Source organism: Anarrhichthys ocellatus, unplaced genomic scaffold (genome assembly GCF_004355925.1).
Source record: "Anarrhichthys ocellatus isolate YVR2014 unplaced genomic scaffold, GSC_Weel_1.0 scaffold2, whole genome shotgun sequence".
Lineage (NCBI taxonomy): Eukaryota > Metazoa > Chordata > Actinopteri > Perciformes > Anarhichadidae > Anarrhichthys > Anarrhichthys ocellatus.
Window position 1 is genome coordinate 13,949,234 of NW_022280032.1, and position 16,695 is coordinate 13,965,928.

The 16,695-nt window shown below is 42.0% G+C and overlaps 1 protein-coding gene across 5 annotated transcripts in view; it reads right to left on the minus strand.

The window, feature by feature from the left end:
* The window catches only part of LOC116388513 (protein BANP), a 223,354-nt gene that overhangs the window by 34,703 nt on the left and 171,956 nt on the right, over positions 1-16,695 (minus strand). For 3 of the 5 annotated variants that reach the window (XM_031856491.1, XM_031856482.1, XM_031856473.1), the window contains one exon: positions 7,304-7,518. The exons of 1 other annotated variant lie outside the window; for it this stretch is intronic. The gene's annotated coding sequence lies outside the window, so the exon portion shown is untranslated. Of the gene's footprint in view, positions 1-1,392; positions 7,519-16,695 lie in introns of those variants that run through there. One more of the 5 variants, XR_004213075.1, reaches the window with a different exon arrangement.

Sequence of the window (16,695 nt, forward strand, 5' to 3'; positions counted from 1 at the left end):
ACACACACACACACACACACACACACACACACACACACACACACACAAACATACATGCAGACATCCACTCCTCCTTCCCTAAAACAGACTCTGTGAATGTTTGGCTGTGCCAGCTGTGTGAGCTTGAGGCTGGGTGTGGGGTGTATACAATTGTGCGACAGACTGCACGGTGTGTATACACATAGTCATAAACAGAATCTGGAGCGGGAGCACTGATCACCTAGATCCTAGATGTACTTGACCTTATGACCCTGAGGCTGAACTGTTATGCTTTCACTATGTCTTTTCTTGGCCCATACGGCTGGACGAAACACTGGATGTGTGTGCGTATGTGTATATGAGACAGAACACACTTGCTACAGAATTTTCTTGATTTTATGGTTCATGTTCTCGTATGGAAGTAAATATAAATTATCCAAAAGTTTGTTTGTGTGTCTGCGCATGCAAGTGGGCAAACATGTCTGTGTCCAAGTCTTTGATGTTGACCACAGTGGCATTGCACTGTAGTGAACTTTAAGCTGAGGGAGAATTGGGAAAACTCAATCTGCATTGCCAACTTGTTTGGAGAGGAGCTCCTTAAATATCCTTGAAATAAAACAGCAACAGCTAAAACTGAACGCCTGTGAGAAGAAAACTGCTCACCTGGATTTCCAAGGCCGTCATAGCACACAGCTGAGTCAAGCAGCGCTTTTAAAAACATTCAAGACCCTGGTTTCATAGGTTGACAGTTTAACCTTCAAACCTGAAGGATTTATCACTGGAAGGCCATTGAGCGACATAGAGAGAGAGAGATGTTCAGAAGCAGGGTGATGACTATATTATCCAAATGCTGCTTTCCCCTTTCTCTGTGTCTATATGTGTGTGAGTTTGTGTACGTGAGTGAATGGAAATGCGCTCACTGTCTGCTAGCACTTCACGTCATTCCAGCTTTCAACTCCTGAAGGGCCAAGAAGCTGCTGTGAACTCTTAAAGCAAACACTCTGGAGCAAGGAGAGGGAGCAGTGAGGGATGAAGATCTAGCAAACATGCCCGGAATGAACCGGAAATATTCAGCGGGGTTAGGGCTTCTAGCTGTTTGAACCAAGGACACTAGAGAGGACCTGGCAAATATATGTGTTTGAAGGCCAAACAGTGTTGAAGGCAGAGCTCCCATGGGGAATCTAACAGTAGAGCCTGATAGTCAGCTGCTACTGACTCTCCACTATGCTGATAGTTTAAATAAGAAGGCACAATAAGCTCAGTCATTGGGGAAAATATCTTCTTATCCCTTCTACGAAGAAAAGGTGTCATTCCTAACTCTCCTATAACTGGAAAACAATGGATTTTCTTTCCATTTCTAGTGGTGCAGAATACACTATACACATACTGTACATACACATACCCCACATACTGTGAAAAGCAGAGAGAAAAAAGATTAATTATCCAATTCTTCAATAGCATGAGGTGCCAGGTTCATTGACTGACAGAGCTAATTAGAGAGACATGAAAGTTTAGGCAGCATGTGACTCCTCTGACCCATAAAAAAACCTGTCATGTTTGTTGGTTCATTTGAGGGCATCTTCTTTTCATTTCATCTAACTATGGTATCAAGTTCCACTCAGTTATACAACAAACATTCATAGTGCAAGCTTCACATAAAATCCAGTATTGTTCCCTCGTATGAGTTGCAGATTATTCCAAATAATAGTGAAACTGAGATAACTTCAGTAAACCCGGTGGGCGATGTGAGATAAAACAAAAAGAAATGCTATCTTTCTGGCTTTTGTAAAAAGTGGTGCCTCCTCTCTGAACCTTTTCAAAATGACATGTCTGTCAACACTTCAAATGAATGTGGTCATCTGTCCATGACACAGATTGCTGTGCCATGGATGACAGTCATCAGTAGTCACAGACAGAGGCTTTGAAGTGAGACCACAGCGCACTCCTTTCCACCCAGTTCTCATGGCTTTCCCTTTAAATAGAGCATGACATCAGACTGCGCAGGTCTACCGGCCCAAGCCCAAAACAAATGTGTCCAAACAATGCCACATCTGGAGCGAAACGCAGGAGTGAGAGGGGAAGAGCAGGAATGTAGCGGAAAAGGGGTTGAAAAAGGGAAAGCGGTCCTAAAGCTGTTTAGCTCTAGGACCCTGGCCAAGGCGTCTGGGGATGTGCCTAAGCTATAATTTACTGGTGATTTCCTTTGCTTCCATCCCCCCAAAGACTTGATGTCACAACTGCACACCCAAGCGTCAGGCAGAATAAATACTTTAATCTTAGTACATTGAAAAGTCCACTAAGTTCCACCAATAAAGGCTAATATCAAACAACTCCTACGGATAACCTTAAACAACTGCGCTACTTGTGTGGTGGTATCCCAACTTTAACAATATAGCATCTAAGTCCAAGAAAGTTTGCAAAGAAATTGGGAGAGAAAAGCAATTTCTTGTTTTATTTGGCTCATTCTTCTGACTTTTCTGTGCAGATGCAGGAGGAGGTCTTCAGAAAGTCTTCTCAGACAGACTGTTCTTGTTGTCACTGTCAGAAGCAATCAGAGCTGCTGGGTCTGCATTCCCGTAGCAGAAGGAGCAGAAGAGCAGGCAAATATTCAGGCCAATTTTCTGCCTGTTGGATAAAGTGTCTAATAAACCCGTGGCGGCCGATCCAACAGTTATTTGTCAGTAGACACATAGCATACCACCTCCAATCTGACTTATACTTGGACTCATAATCAAGAATGCATAAAATGTACTCAACTACACACAAAGACATATACGTAAATGCACATAGTAATACACATACACACAACTCAGCAAGTCTGTGAGTGGATTTGTGTGGGAGCTCAGGGGGCTCTTTAGATTGAAGGTGTTACCTGACAAACAGACGTACGGTAGGATGGAAAATATGCTTAATGGTTCCTGTTTAAAGGGGAGGACACAGATAGGGAGGTAAAAAAAGGATTGAAAGGAGGTAGGAAAATTACTAAAATTATGGAACCAGAGGGACTCTCCTCTCCAGCAAGTCATGTGTTTTTCATCTGACTGCAGTCAATCTGCTCATCTTAAGAAAATTCAGCCTCTAAATCTTATCTACAGGCCCAATTCTTGGTGTGGGCCAACTAGGTGGTCAGTAAGAGTGTCACTGGCTGGAGAGGGCACCATAGAGGATGGAGGTATCTTGTGACTCCGATGCACCTTTAATGGTCCTTCAAAGACGTGTCAGATGAGACTGTTTATGCTGTAAATAAACCGGTGCTCAGGAAGCTGCCTGGCTGAACAATTTTTAGGGTTACAGTAGAGCTGAGAACGAGATACAGGCCTGCATAGCCAGCTCGAGCATTTCAACAGTTCAACTTCCTGATATAAAATGTAAGTAATATAAAGAATGTACATTTTCACCACAAGGCTAATAACTCTACTGTCTGTCTCGACCGCTATGGGAGTCAGAATTCAATCAATCATGTTTCCGCCCCCTTAATATCTGTAGCCCAAATAAAAAACATGTTATCTGTCTATGCAAACGGTAGAGACATTTGCCAACCATCATAGTGTAGGTCATGAGGGTTATCTGTTTATAAGAAGCATAGTGATAAAGAAAGCTGTGGATGTTTCCATCATCAGCTCTACCAAACAAATATTTATTGAATTCATACTACAATTCATTTTACTGTAGAAACTAGACTGTAACTCGTTGATTTTTGAGGCATGATCCGTGATGCAAAAATAAGTGTAGCCCCATCACCAAAATACAAAACATGTGACTGCAACATCACTCTTAAACTGACAGGACTCATACACAGACAGAGTTTTAGACACTGTTGAAAGTTTGTGTAGATCAGTGAAGATTGTAAATCAAGAATCAACACAGGCTTGTGCTTGTTTTGATTTTTAATTATGTAAGCAACTCTTCAATTATGTATTTAAATTTAGCTGAAAATTATATGGGCAAAGAAATTAAGGTTTGGCTTCTAATGTGTTTGTATGAAAAAAAGAAGGTTTCACCACCAACTGAAGTTTTCAAAGTTTTAGTGACTAGGAGCAAATCTGCTCACATTAAAGTAGCAACACTTTCAAACCGTTCCTTTTCTAATCCAAAAGATGGAGCGAGAGAGAGAGTAGTGACGTTCCCAGAGACCACATCAAATATCTTTTTGCGATTTAGATTGATAGCGTAGTGTGTTTCCCAGGTGTGTTGATGCCAGCTGTCAGTCAAATTTGAAAGAAAACAATATGGTATGGCAGTGTTTTCACAGTTTACTAGATTCACAAATTTGTCTATGATAATTCATTCTGACAACAAGCATAACTTCCACCTTTAGGTTTACATATATCTACAAATCACTGCTGAGACTACATCCATGTGCAATGCACAAATTATGATTATGGGACAAACCCTATACGTGCAGATATTTTTTCTGTTTCTGTTCGGTGACTGCCCCTAAGTTTTGTGTTTTAAATTGGACTTTTCTACATTCGTCCAAGTCTAGATAACCAAAGAAATAAGTTTTGCAGAAGGACGATACTTGTCAAAGACAAGCTGGGTCAAGTGGTTGCCACGGAACCCCCAAATACCAGTACATTTAAGTAATAACATGCATTTTCATATACTCATCATCTCCTTAAAATACATCTCAACCAGTTATTTGACACGATAACACTGGCGATGAAGGGCAGATTAAACCACTGACAGGAGTATCTCTCTTCTGAGGTTGAGGTCCCAGTTCAGCTTTCACTATCGAAGGCAAATGAAAGTCAGTAGTGAGACAGAGATGCCAGAAGTCGTGATCCTTTCACTCTACATTGGAATTAAGGAATTAATAACCTCCCTGGTCTTATGTAAGCTCAGTGACTGGTCTGGACAGAACCGGTTAAGCTTGTAAAAAAACACCCTTATAGCCATCATCACGCCCCTGAGACACTGAAGTAGATATAATACTTAGTGGGTAGTTTCAGTATATGGTTTGGGGGTTATGATTAATAGTCTTCAGTAAGGTAATTTTAAAATTCAAATGTGTATTAATCAAAAAGAGAAAAGAAGCAATATTCCCTTGGAGTGTTACTTTCTGTTCACACTTCAATCTCACTCACTGGCTATAGTAAGGTCATCCTGCCTGCATACATTTTCATCACAGTATCCCTGTGGCTGTTTCCTTGTGAGACTTACTTTAACTAAGACTACCGTTGGAAGTGTTGATCTTTCCATGTTTCTCCCTTCCAGGAATCATGCATGCATGAGTGTGGTGGAAGAGTGGGGGCGAGAGGCCTGTCAGGGAGCCTACAGTCACATTAACAGGCAGCAGTGTGAGAGGCAGGAGGTGGTAGCGGGGTCAGGGGTCACGGTACCCTGACAAACAAATGAGCCACCCAGTGAGGAAGTCAACAAGAGATGCTTTCCTCTGCAGCCCTAGCAACAGCAACAGCAGCTGCTGGTAAACATGTGTCTGACAAATGTGCCATCTGAACCAATGAGAGGGTCTCAATCATCAGCATATGGGGTTGCCACACACACACACACAGCAGGGTGAAGAGCGACAGAGGAGGGGGAGGCAACAGAAACAATAAAAGATAACTGAAGATATTGATCGGATATTTCAAGTATTGTTGAAAGGGGAAATGCAGCAACATTTAACGAACCTTTCCAAAGGCACACTGGTGGTCTGATTGCTGTACAGACACTCAGTAGGGTTAAAAGTTAGGATGACTCCCTGTTGGGAAAAACATGAGAGAGATGGACTTTACAGGCTTTACTGTGGGTTCTATTGTTGCCCTTTGGGACTTAATGACCAGCTAATGATGACGTTTTTCTGCCATTCTATTCCACAAAAATCCCCTTTTATACACACTGTCCTGACTGACAGACCAGATGAGGCCAAACTGGAAATTCACACACACAGCACTGCCTTCTTTTTCTTCTGGGCTCCTTTCGAAAAAAATCTTTGTATAGTTCCCACAATATTTTCAATCAGTCTGTTTGATTTTCCACACTTTCATGTTGTAATTCTATTTGCCTCGGTCTTCTGTCTGTCCTCTATCTCGTGCTCTTTTTGTATTTTCCCCTCTGTCTCTCCCTCTTGCCAGCTCTGGAAAGTACATTCGCACAGTTCAACAGTGACACAAGGACCGTCTCCTTCATGGCAAACCATGCTTGTGTTTTTTCAATCAAGCCGAGCTCCTGTACACTATTCATTTGGGAAACCATAATCCTCATGGCCCAGCAGAAACTAATGGAAAGTCGCTTAGGTTTTTTGGGAGAGGTATCGGAAAGACCCGTTCCCCAGAACCATGTCTGACAAGTGGAGATGGAGAATAAAACGGTAGGAATGTTGTCTATGAGAGTACGGGAGGTGTTGATAAGAGGTTAAGGCCTCACCAAGGGGTATTAGGGTGCAATAACTCATGGGGTGAATGGGAGCAGGAAGGAGGTGAGTGAAATAATACAGATGGATGGATTTCCAAGAAAATGTGGATGAAAGTGACTGAGTTGCAGGCCGGATCTGAATTGCCCAGCGGGGAGGACAGATGCACTGAAAGGACTTCAAAGCCTGGGGTCACTGGGCTGCAGATGAGTACAGACTGTCTCCTGTCCTTTTGTATTTACAGAGATGAGCCCCAACAGCCTGCTGTATCCATCTGCCTTAAACAACAATCAGCAGTCCAGATAAATATGTCCACACGTACCCACACACAGACACACACACATGCGCACGCACACACACAGATGTAGATCGCACTGTACAACATTTAATAGCTCATTTAAAATTGGAAGGTAGCATCACCATATAGCTGTATATTACACAAGCCCTAGCCCAGACCAACAATAGAATTCATAGAGTGAAATAAAATTTACCTGACAACAAGAACAATTCTGAGAAACAAAATGATCAGAATATCCATTTCCAGTCAACTCTTAGTAAAGTTCCCATCCCATTATTGATTTTCCATCTTTCTTTTTACAGAAAGTCTCAGCCCCATTCTGACCCTCTTCCTTGCCTGACTAATAGGAGCCATTTGTCAAAATCAACGTAAACCTTTCACTGACTGCTGACTCAGGGTGTGTTCATACATAAACAGTGTAGAAAATCTGAAAAGACACAGACACACAGATACAGTGTATTCGTGTGTGCATGCACAAACACACACATACTCTATGTGCACATACTCTATGTGCACACACACGCACATTCAAAGTGGGTGGGATCTAAAGTGGACAGCCCCTATCACCCCCCCCCCACCACAACAATCAACAGAGACAGACAGGAAAGGAGAGCAGTGAGAGAGAGACAGGCAGGAGCAGCACACAAGAATGAGTCAGACTGAAGTCTTACCTCAAGAGTAATGCTGTGGAGCCGATACAAAGGAAAGTCCCATGACTGCAGCGGTCTCTCTCTGACTTGTTCTCTTTGTATCACTCAGCTGTTAGAGACTGACGCTGACACACAGGCAGCACAGCGCTGAGCGGAGGGGCACTCGGCACACTTTAAAGGCACAGAAAGTAGTGGAGCCACGCAGACGCCGGGCCCGTCCGCTCACACTCTGCCTTCTGAGGATGAAAAAAGAAGACTTCATTACCAGCTGCAGACCACGCCTCCACCCCTCAAGTCTCCCTCCTCTCAAGCCCTCTCTCCCTCCCTCCCCTCAACCTTCACTACCTCCCCGCCTCCCTTCCATACTCCCAGCCAGTAGCTCCAGGGCCTGTCCCTGCCAAGAGAGGGGGAGCAGACTGCCAAAGACAACCTCCCATCAACCCGCCTGCCAGTGCTGTGCAGTGCACAGCCAGAGAGGGACAGAGAGGGACAGAGAGAGAGAGAGAGAGAGAGAGAGAGAGAGAGAGAGAGAGAGAGACGAGGAAGGAGGTGATGAGACAGAGAAATAGTATAGCATATGGTTCCAATCCACAAACTGTTGTTGTTTGTTTTGACATTTTACATTGAATACACTAAGAGTTGTTTCAGCTTAACGGTTTTGCCAGGAGGATAAAGAGGGTGTGTGACGTAACGGAGGTAAAATGAAGAAGGACAGCACAGGGAGGAGGATAAAATGTGGACCAAGGGAGGAGCGTGATGCAGCAGAGATTTTTCTTCAGAGAGAGGAAGAGAGACAGTGGGAAGGACGCAGACAGACAGGCAGATGGAAAGAATAACACAGACACACTCAGAGAGTAAGAAAAAGAGAGAGAGAGAGAGAGAGAGAGAGAGAGAGCAAGATGGTTGATCAATTTGACTGTTTTAGGGAGAAAAGTAAAAAGAGCAAAGACATATTTAAACAGGGGTTGTTGTAAGCTCTAATTAGGACTTACTCTAAGAAAGATCACATCAAATGACTGTCGCTCAAAAAGAAGTATGTGTGTTGAGTTCTAGGGGGTGGGGACAATGTCTGTCTCTGTGTTTTTGTGCGTCTATAAACCTGTCTCTAAGTCTCACCAACATCATCAACACCAAAAATAAGGATGACAGTTTTTGTCCATCTTCAGACTCTCTGTTCCTTCTCATCCTCTCTGTCTTTTCTTCTCATGCCAAATTGAACTCTCTCCCCATCAGACAGGGAAAATAGCACTGGCTGTTTACTGTCTGTAATTATGAGGGGCAGGGTACACTCAACCCAGGAAAGCTCTGCACCCTGCCCCCAGTGCTACCACACACAAACCTAGCTCAACCGCGTCTGCCAGTTTACACCGAGCCATGGCATAGACAGAGAGGTGCAAAGTAAAAGAAAAGAGTAACTAACCCTTACCCTTAAGAGTAAAAACAGTGACGTTTAAAATTTTATATCAACTTGGCAAAGGGTAATTTACTTAATTTAACAGGGAAACAGACACAGAACAGTACGTTCTAAACAACTTACTGTTATGGGTTAATCGGAGGTCAAACTGTGATCCTTGACATGAAATAGCAAAAATTAAAGTTCAAAGTAGTGAAGAATCTGAGAGCTCAATTGCTGGTAAATGCTGTAAAACAGGCTCTAATTCATAGGACAGTCGGGCCTTGATCCTGCTGAAAATTAAAAAGAGACACCACCACAGCACACACTACCTCCACCAGAACCACCACTACTGCATATTGTGTCCTGTTTGAAGTGCTTTTACAGTAAAAGACAGCCCTGACTGTAAATAAGGTCACACAAGTCTAAGATACAGTAGTAGTTATTTAATTGCTCAATATGAATAAAATGGAGTAGAGGATTGCAGGAAAAAGTTGAGAGTGATTCAAAAGATCTCAGAAAGGATAAAAAAAAGTCTATGTGACGTAATGAAAAAGGGAGCAACTTTTTTGGCAGCACATGAGGTCAGCAGGGATTATCCACATCTCTGGCGACCTCCCACACTTGCATTAACACCTACACAGACCCTCTCTGTGGCGTAATAGTGTCAAATTTACACAGGTCCACAAAACAGTACTTAGGGTTATGGGCTGCCTTCATTCTAGGCTTAGAAAGCCCAGGCCTGGGGTCGCGGTTTCAAACCGTTAGAGTGAGTTGGTCGAGGGACGACAGAGAAAGGGAAGACAGAGTCGTTTCAGTGCTCTTTATTGCTAAGAAACACTAATCCTTCAAAACCGGAGCCACGGACTGCCACTCTGCAGTCTTTTATGTCTTTAAATCTGGGGCTTTAGTCACATACAAAAACTAATCCAACATCTGAAAGCTGTTGTTTGTTTACTGTCTACTACTCAAGTGTTGTCATTATCATAACGATAGTAAACAGATAAAAATAGCACTAATTGTCCATATAGTAAGGGAAATTAGAACAATAATGACAGGCTGTCTGACACACTTAGCAGCAAAAGATGTGATTGTGTCGCAGGATCTAAAACTGGGATTTAGGAGTGAGGTGGAATTTACTGAAAGAACACAATATTCCATCAAGCCACTAGGGGTTGAGTTGAGCTGTGATTTACATACAGTCTTTAGATTTAGACATCACGTCTCTCACTATGCACCGAATTCTGGTGGGAGAGCAAGTCCTCCCACATGTATTTCAATCATTCCTTGAATGTGGTGCAACACACATACATCTCTTCTGTTGCATCCTGTTACTGTAAACTGAATTCATTCCAAAGACCCAAACAAATACAGACTGCATGTGTAATGAGCATGCCATGTGCTGCTTGGTGCAAAAATCTGCTTGTTACAAACCACAGATTTCAATGAAAAGTCTTCAGGCTTGAAAAAGAGACCTGTATCACACCAGAAATCGTCAAATGTCTACCTGGCTGCCAAAATCCTTAAAGGACAACATTCGATATAAATATAAAGGGATAAATGGGTGAATTTCTAAACACCGATGGGTTAAAAACAGCTTTTATACAGAGCAGGCTGGAGGGAGAACAACACCATCATCTCACTGGAACCAAAACACGCCGCCTCTGTTATTGGATTTCAAAAGCCACAGGAAAAGGCCTGACTGTCAGGCATCATTTTGCAAAACAACCAGGCTGGGTAAGGAAGTACAATATTTTAGTACAGAAAGAAACGTCTTAACGCCAATAATTCCAAGAGTAGTTTGTGTTGTTAAACTCACAAGTGAACTAAATCGAATAAATGGAACAATAACAACACACAATAGAACTTTAAGTTCATGTAGGGAGAACATTTGCCTTCGAATGGCTGCTGGGATCATATTAGAGTCCAGGATTCAATCATAGATTGTGAAATTAAAGTTTCACTCTTAACGACCTGAATTAAAGGCAGAGTCAAGGCAGATGGAAAAAGAGGAAACTTTCTGTGTTCTTAAAACAGAAAACCTTTGTGAGATTTATCAAAGTGAGGGAGCCTAAGATCAACTCCTCAACATTTCCAGGATGAATATGGAGAGTGTTTAAGCCCAACCCTAGGGCATGTGCATATCGGGATACCAATGACTTGTTATACTAGTCTAAACAAGTACTTTTAGTTCATACAGGGCATTAAATAAAACACAGCTTTATACTTTACCCTGAAACACATATCCTCACTCTGCAAACTGTCTTAAAGGACTCTCTCTCTGCGTGTCAGAAAAACTCATATAGAACACCAATGCTAAACATATATTGTGTTTTAACGACCGTAGAGTATTCTGACCTCCCCTCGGGGAGTCACACCTGGGTAGAAAAACGAATTAAACTGTGACCTTTTGGAGGCAACATAGAGGTTGACGTTTGTTTACCTACTCTATAGCTATTACTAAATACAATTACCTAAGCTAAATATAGCAACGAGAAAAAAGCTTTCTGACATTCACTTTCCATACATCTACACAGAAGCTTGTCTTTTCCTCTGAAAAATAAGACAACATTTAGGAAGCAACTCAAGACTGCTAAGAAACAAACATGACTAAATGTAGCCATGCCAAGATGACAGTGGATTGAAGTGTTGAACCCTGACTGTGTGCCACATATTGTGTACTAAAACAGTGGGTGCACTCTGACTCACAGTCATTACTGTGAGTGGTGACAAGGACTGCTTCTTGAAAAAGACCTGACAACGAAGTGTCTCAGGTCTGTGATTTTTATCAATAATCATGATAGCACAGTTTTTCTTCCGAGACGAAAAATTATAGTTGCAACCTGATTTTGCCGCAGTTGCAGTGAGGACGTTCAGTATAAAGGTTGTCTCAGGTCATGTTGCTGGCACCATAGAGAGCCCAGATGACATGCCTCCCCATCACCAACCACACCAACACTCCCGTAACTCTTAATTAGGGAAACTGAGGGTGGCTACATGTGTACTATATTCCATGACTCACTGACTGCTACACACCTGAAATGTCCAATAAAAACAATAATATTAAGACTTTTCAGCAGGAATATACAGTGCAGCATTTTAAAAGCTATTTCTATGAGTGCATTGTCTGTTTGTCCACTAAGTCAAGAAAGACCAGAAGTAAAATGAGACTGTGTGTTTCAACTCAGACACAGGTGATGGTGGCTTACCAAAAGGTCTAACACATCCATTCCCTCCCTCTGTCTGTGCAGCTTTTTGGGCTCTGGAGCAGCCGGGCTGAGTGGCCAGCCTCATATCTGGGAATTTCACACCTACAATGGCCATTACCAGAAGAGCAAAGTCCATCACACCCTGGTGTGCCATTTCTGACCCAGAAAGCCCAGCGGCCACGAACGCATGGGGCAAACATGGGGCACCCCAGCCAGTGTAGACTTAGCAGCTTGGCGATGTGTACTCGCCCAGCCATGTGTACCAGGAGTGATGATGTTCCCAGGGAAACAAGCTGTGGGGCTTGGCCTGGGAGGAGTTGAATTGGGATTTGGGGGGGTTAGAGGTGAAAGAGTAAGAGTTGAAGAAAGGGGACAGACTTGGTTCTTGGAGGGGAAACTATTTTCCTGTCCTGAGTCAAGCGTTTATTCCAAATCAGTAAAATTGCTTTGAGGTAATTGTTTTGCCAGAGAATATCTTCAACATTTTTAAATGTTTCGCTTTCTACAATATCTGAACATGGCTCGGGTATGGTGAGGGAACATTGAGGTTATGACAAATAAATTATGGTTGATGTATAGTTAGGGTTAGACAACAAAAATCTTGGTTAGGGTTATGGTCATGTTTAGGATGCATACATTTGATACTAATGCCATAACTGATGTCTTTTTCCCCAAAATTTTAAATGTGTATCATTATACTTGGAACTCATTGGAATCATTTGTACTTAAGGTAACACGATGCCAGAAATTCTGGTGACTTCCAAAACGTAGCTGGCAGTCCGCTGTAATAAATGCCACATTTCCACTGCATGGTCTCTATTCAACTCAACTCGCTCGTTTTTGGATTTCCATTAGAAAACGTTATGGGTAGTACATGGTACTTTTTTTGTAATACGTCGGTCAAGGTCCTGTGTGAGCTGAGCCGATACGAAAAAGTGGAGTTAAAACAGACATGGGACATCGTGCACAAACCTGCCATTTTTAAATAGCCCCGTTATGTCAATAGCGACTGCAATTTCTTTATTCAACTGACCCAAATAAATAAAAAATGGCAGCCCGCAAAACTACGCTGTACACTTTGTCAGACACCATGCTCTACACTTTGCCATACAAGCTATACAATCACCGAAAAGACTGAATTTTATAATGTCACTTATCAATTGCAGGTCTGTGACGGGAGGTCTCATGCGTAAAAGTTACGCCCATCTACCACCTCCACACCCTTACTTTGCTACGTACTGTATGAGGCTCGCGCTCCACGGTGGTGTGGTGGTTTGTTTCCCTTCTGTGTGGTGTTTGCATGTTCTCCCTGTGTTAGCGTGGGTTTTCTCAAGGTTCTCCAGCTTCCTCTCATAGTCCAAAGACATGCAGCTATAGGCTAATGGGTGAATGGATGCCTGTCACATGTGTCAGCCCTGTGATAGTGTGGCAACCTGTCCAGGCTGTACCCTGCCTTCGCCCATTGGATGGGGGCTGCGGAACAATAAAAAGTGGCTCATCACACACAAGAATCTTAAGGTCACCTTGCAATTATCTTTCACACAGAACAGTAAATACCTCGGTTGAACCTGATGAAACATAAGCTATTGAACAATAGGAGCTTCATTTTATGCTCGTTTCATTTCTATTGTTTTTGCAAATGTTTCTTCTGTCGAAGTTTTTATCCTAGGACACTTAAAAATCCCAACTCATTTGCTCATCATGTTCACACAGTGAAAACAACATAATCACTATGCTGTCATTTATGTCTGGAGCACAGTGATAAGGTGATGACGTTAAATACGAAGACACACATTGATGCTTCCACTTTGGGTTTCATCTTCCGGCGCTTTTTTTCGTTGTCTTTATTGGAGTTTCTGGGTTGGAATAGAGAAGGGTGGATAGAGCTGACATTGAACTGCAGAGCCACAGCAAACCAAACATAGAGATTCCCGGCCCTCATCTGCACAAATAGGCCTTCTAAATCCTTCCCCTCACTTTTGTCCCATCAATACTTCACTCTTCACGGAGACCAAAGCCACCAACTCCAACCTTCCTTCTGCCCCTCCAAACACACAGAGAGGTGAATGGTGTCTATTGTACCTTCCACCACTCCCCTCTCTGTGGGGTAGCACACATTTTGACAGGCTTGTATTTATGGCCGGCTGGATTTGTGTTGGAATGAACCATGAAAAGGACCAAAATCATCTCGCTGGATGCTCATTTATATTGAGCGCTGGTCAGCTGTGTGGATATGTGTGTGGCCTATGCAGAGAGAACGGGGCTTGTGTGGGTGTGTGAGCAAATATGTGGGAGTGGAGGATTAAGATAAGCCCTTAGTGTTTGTCATTCTGGGGTCATTATATATGCGTCTGTATGGTTTAAAACCCTAAATGTTTCCATCATCATAATCAATACAATGGTTTTAAAAGATAGACCTATATTTTAACAAAATACACAACATTGCAATTTAAAGTTCAATCAAAGCTAATATGAGACTTCGGAAGTCTGAGTAAATCAAATCAAGTGGGTATCTTCCACATTTAAAATCTATTTCTTGCAAAATGTTGAGTTTGTGCTGTCCTGTACAATGTTTCTTCATTTGCTTCCTTGGAATTTTGGAGTAAAAATGATTGTAACTTAAAAAAAATATATACTTAAGTAAATCAGACTTATAGCTTAAATTTTTGCACAGAAGGAGAGCTCAATATCTTCCATTGGAATCATATATATATATATATATATATATATATATATATATATATATCATATCATATCATATATATACATAGCCTGTGTGGACATGTTGAGTAATTACAATGACCCATGACTCTTTCAAACTCTTTCATGTGTTCAATGAACGTACATGCTTGTGAATGCTGTTTTCAGACAGACTTTGAAAAATGTTAACCCTTCCTTTAACTATAAGTACTGTAAGCTTTATGCAATGTTGAGCTTGCAGGGAGACATATCAAGCATATAAAGTAAAAAGAAAAGGTCACAGTCTTAGAAAAAATGATTGTGACTCATCTAATTTGAGACCAGTGTTGTATGTGTTTCTTAAGAATGTCATTTATAAATTGTTGCTGTTTGACGAGTCCTCTATGTGAATCTATCTTTTAGTACACGCACAAACACACACACCCCATGAATCCTTCAGAGTGCACTGTCCGAGTGGGTGTGTGGTAACAATGGGAGCTGGGGTGAGCTAAGGCAAACTTCTCTGGTCTTTCTCCACATAAACCTTTAATATGAGGCCTCCTCAGCACCAGTCGGCCATCTAAAGGCACTGTACCCTGTAATTGACCTTAAAAATACTTTCCGTGGAGGTCGGCAGCCATGTCATTGGCCTTCGGCCCAAGCAGTGGCCGCATCTCCCCAGCCCAGAAGAGCCTGGGAAGGCCTCACAGGGTATATTTAGTGGCGCTGTCCTTTGAGTGGAGCAGGAGATGCAGATAATGCCAGTCTGTGTATAAAACCACTCCACCGCCCACGAGTGGGCCTCTCACAGGCACATTTCCCTCTCCCACGGGGATGTTTCCTGAGGTCAGAGGTCAGCTATATGCAAGCCAGGTAACTGTACAAACATTGGAGACACTGACCAGAATCCACCTCTCCTGTGAATGCGGGGCATGCCAACTTTTTGTTGTTGATACAAACGCTTTTATACATCTCAGTTTAGTGCAACACATTGCGTCAATTGAAGCAATATAGCATTCACCGTGAACCAGGCGAAACAGACGTTTGCCAATCTGGGAGCAAATGTGATAAAATTGTTGGCTTTCGAAAGAACTGATGTGCAACGATAGTGGGGAAATATGATCCTGCCTGCGTAGGTAGCTGTTGTTCAACGTTGACTACATGAAAATAGAATATTGTTAAAGTTATTTGATTAAAAACTGATCATCGCTGGCAGCGGGGGCAATTAAAACAACTCTATTTTCATTTTATCACTAAATGAGTATCTGGGTTGCTGTTGGCGAAAACTGGCTTGAATTTCAAAATTTTGATCATGCCGTCACTAAATAGATATAATGCAAAATATGGAGATTACACAAAATATTATAGGTATGAGAAACCATCAAAGAAAGGCTGTGATGCAGATTATCTTGCCATAATGCAGAGCTGTTCACTTGTTGAATATATCTAAATATATTAACATGTATGCACTATGCAGTTGTATTACATAGGGAAATATTAATATCAGATCAGACCTTCTATGAGCAGATACTTAATGTAATGAGACTCAGACTTTGATGAGGGGTTGTTTAATCTGTTACATCTATTCTTGTATTCCTTTGCTGAGCCTTTGTCCTGCTTTTTACATTTTTATTAGTTTAACACAAATGCAAAAAATAACACTTAAGATTGTAAGCTTTTTGACTAAACATTGCCAATACTTGAACAGTCTTTTATGTTACCTTTTATGTTACTGACTTTCATGATCGATTTATTGATTGATTGTCTTCACTATCAGTTCAGATGTTGTATTATGTCATCTGCTTGCCCAAAGTCTAAATACGTAAGTACAGATGTAGAGTGTGGTATGTAATGCATGTGTTTAGCGTTTGTTGTTGTGACTGAAGCATGACCCTGTTTACCCCCTGTCACTCATAACTGCTGTAATCATCCTGCTGGTTTCTCTCGGGGACTGTTGTCAAGGCCATCTGCTAGTAAATTTATGATTTCTTTCAAGAAGGATCGTTGTTGGAAATAAATTACAACTTTCTTTTGTCTTGTAATCTTTTTAAAGGAAAGAACTGCAGTTGATGTAAGAACAAAAACACACCTCCGCTGACAGCTTCCTTCTGACCGAATGTCACAACAACAGA